Source organism: Fukomys damarensis, unplaced genomic scaffold, assembly GCF_012274545.1.
Source record: "Fukomys damarensis isolate Sample0158 unplaced genomic scaffold, DMR_v1.0_HiC HiC_scaffold_20, whole genome shotgun sequence".
Taxonomy (NCBI): domain Eukaryota; kingdom Metazoa; phylum Chordata; class Mammalia; order Rodentia; family Bathyergidae; genus Fukomys; species Fukomys damarensis.
This window is the reverse complement of record NW_022900932.1, coordinates 25,889,186-25,892,802: the sequence shown is the minus strand read 5'-3', so window position 1 is coordinate 25,892,802 and position 3,617 is coordinate 25,889,186.

Here is a 3,617-nt window from a genome sequence, read left to right as displayed (position 1 = left end):
GAAATCTATTAGGACCAGGGATTAAAGACCTAGAAAGGAAAGTAATTCTTTTAATTATCGAAAAGGTTTAAACCCCCTTACATCTAGTCTACCATTATCACATCCATTTTCCAGGAAACATACAGAGATGTGCCAAACATCACATTACTAGGAGTACAAATAGGTCTCCTGAGAAAATGTGCTCGCCTCTAAAAATTCTGGCTCCCACCATGACTAAAACCCATACCCAGAGAAGTAAAGTTATTACAGAACACAAAAAAAGCAAGCATTCCATAGACCAACACATGAACACCAATGATATAATGTAAACAACAAAACTGTATTCAGTACTTGAGAAGAAAATTTTTTCTATGATACAATTCACACAATGCCAAGACCACACTTTAAAAGTTTCTAGGGCCAGGGATTTAGCTCAGGGGCTCTGATGCCTGCCTTGCAAGGGCAAGGACTCAAGTTGGATTCCCGGTACCAAAAAAAAAAAAAGTTTCCGGACAGAAGAAGGTACAGAATTTTCTTTTCTCCCATTGTTCCTAGAGCTTTAACTTACACAGTGAAATACTTATCTAAGGGCCACCTATTAGCACATCTGAACTATCTGAGGCATAGTCCAGTGACAGAAATTAGAAGCAGCCACTACTAAAAGCTGGGCACTTTTCATGAAAAGCTCCATCCTAGATCAAGTTATTTTTGCGTTAGACCAACAGATCTCAACCATGCCATCCTCAATATACTCCTTTCATAAAATACTTTCCAGTTTCTGCTTACCACTCTGAAATGAGTAACAGTCTTCCTATCAGTTTTCAAATAAATCCATCTAAAATATAAATGCAAAAGAAAAATGAAAATAAATCTTAATAAGATAGCATTTTTTTAGTATGTGAATGCTGGAGTAAAATTAATTTAATAATTAGTAGTTGAAGATAACTATGAATACAAAGTTTGGTCAAGTTGCAGACAAAACAAATCTCCCTATAATTTATCCAATAGTGGCACATGTAAACAAACACAGGAAAATTCTGGTCTCAGTAAAAACCATGCTCTTTTATAAGTGTAAAATGGAGGTTCCAGGTTCACATAATTACAAGAATGTCATATAGAATATTTCTAAATCCTAAAGGACATGGGCATATTTTTTTAGACTGTTCCACACATTACAAAAAGTAAACTATCCTTAGCAAATGCTAGTGGTTATTCCTAAGCATTACAATAACCAAAAAATGATCCCTAATTTCCTCTCAGAGGGCAGTGCTCCTCAGGACCCAGTGCCCTTAGGCAAATTCAACCCCTATTACAGTACTATAATGAAACATGGAATACAGTTCCCATCCCATCACCTCTGAGCTATGTGATCACTGGCCAATGAGCTAACTTCTCTACACCTCAGTATCCATGGTATCAAAGAGGAATAAATATCACCCAGCTTTTTGGATTATCGGGATATAGCAACATGTGTTTAGCCTACATTAGGTGGTTGCCAATCCAGGGCCTATTGATATGGGAAGAGGACCTTTTCAGGTAAAAAGAATTAAAGCAGCAAAAAGTAATGTTAATGAATGTTAAAGGCAAGTGGCTCTAATAAGCACACAAAATTAAAGACACAATAGTCTAGGGACATTTCAGGGAACAAACAGCAGCCCCATCTATCTCAACAACCATTAAAAGCATTAATGTATTACAACTCAGTGAAATAGTTTTCAGGAGGATGAACCCCAAAGTAAGGAAGCAAGAAAGGGATATATTTCTAAGAGAATCCCACTGCTACATGGCTGAAATTTTTATGTATGATATTTAAGAGAATCACTGTATTTTTTACTGGGCTAGATACTAGTAAAACACAGCTATCCAACTCACCATCACTGGTCTTGAACATTCTACCAATTAGTAAATTAGTCATGAATGTAAACATAATGATACTGGTATAGAAATTTAAGTAATAAATTATGGAGACCCAAGGAAAATTATGAGTTGTTCCTAAAGAAAAAAATCAAGAACATCTTCGTGTCAGAGGATATTGAAAAATGAGGACTTTAGCGAATGGAGAATAAAGCATTAATTTGAAAAATGAAATTCAAGCAATGGTACTAAGCATTAAAGTACAGCTTGGTTCAAAGAAAGATGGGCAAAGGCTGTACTAGGAGTAAGGGATGAAGTCATTAAAAATTCACCCTGTACAGACATTTCAGGACCTGTTTATGGAGGGATCTGAATGACACTAAAATGTGTTTTTTGCTGGGTCAGAGTTCTCCAGAAAACTTGCTTACATGACACACCTGATCCTGTCTCAAAAATAAAAGAAGGGCTAGAGATGTCGTTCAACGTGAAGGTGCTGGAATCAATTCCTAGTACAGAAAAATTAAAAATTGTATGTATATATACTTAACATAAATATGCAAAAAAAACTGAAGCCACAACAAGAAAGCAGCTTCTCAGATCGTTTCTTAAATAATCAAAGCATCATTTAATTCACTGAACTTGGGAACTGAAAAGAACTCAGGATAATCTGTATGCCCCCTGATTTTATTCAAGTAGGCAAGTGGGAGCACTTCCTAAACATGTTTTTTACCAGTGCCCCACATCACCTCTGAAAGGCGAAGTAGGCCACAGTGTTATTAGTCTCTTATTATGGGGAAACTGAGGAACATAAAGAATAAATTACAGTATGTCACAAAATAAGCCATCATAATTTCTAGTACTTTAAAGGCTTCAAGTTCACATTTCATCCGTCATTCTTCTCACCACCTGAATACCAGAATTACCGTTTAATATTGTCTTCACCGAAAGAGGAAAAAAAATCCCTAAACATTAATTTTTCCCAAAAATCAGAGATTTTAAAATTCTACTTTTTAAATGATATTTTGCAGAAGCCGGAAGGTGTAAATAGTAAGCCCACCTCAAAGACAGAGACAGACAGACAGAGAGACTCTGTAAATAGCAAGTCAGGACAAGAATCCTAGGTTCAACTTTTTACTTTGAATCTCTGGCAGGCTCAAGGAATACCGGAAACTTGTGTCCGTAAAACAAGCTTTGCAGAAGCTCAGAAGCTCGGATACAGAGGTGCTGTAAAAGGCCGGGAGTAGAGGTATCCTTACACACACTACAGCAAACGTGAAACCCAATGCTCTTCTCAGTTCCTCCCCGCATTGCACCACGAGGCCTGCTCAAGCCCTCCCTGCGTTTCCTTTTCCCTTAAAAAGCGGTACGCTGAGGATGCCCGCGGTGCCGGGCCTCTGTAAACACTGAAGGGACCGGATGTGGCGGCCCAGCACTTCTCAAAACCTTGGCTCTCCACCGTTGTAGGCCCGGATCCGGTGGATCAAACACAAAGTTCCTGCTCGTTTTATTTTTCGCATTTGCTTTGACGCCCCGACCCCGAGTCCCGGTGCTCAGCCTCGCGCCCCCTCTGCCGCCAGGTGGGCGTCCCAAGGACCTGGGCGGCGGGCGAGACCCGCTGGAGGAGCACTCTGTAAACTGAAGGGACCGGATGTGGCGGCCCAGCACTTCTCAAAACCTTGGCTCTCCACCGTTGTAGGCCCGGATCCGGTGGATCAAACACAAAGTTCCTGCTCGTTTTATTTTTCGCATTTGCTTTGACGCCCCGAGACCGAGTCCCGGTGCTC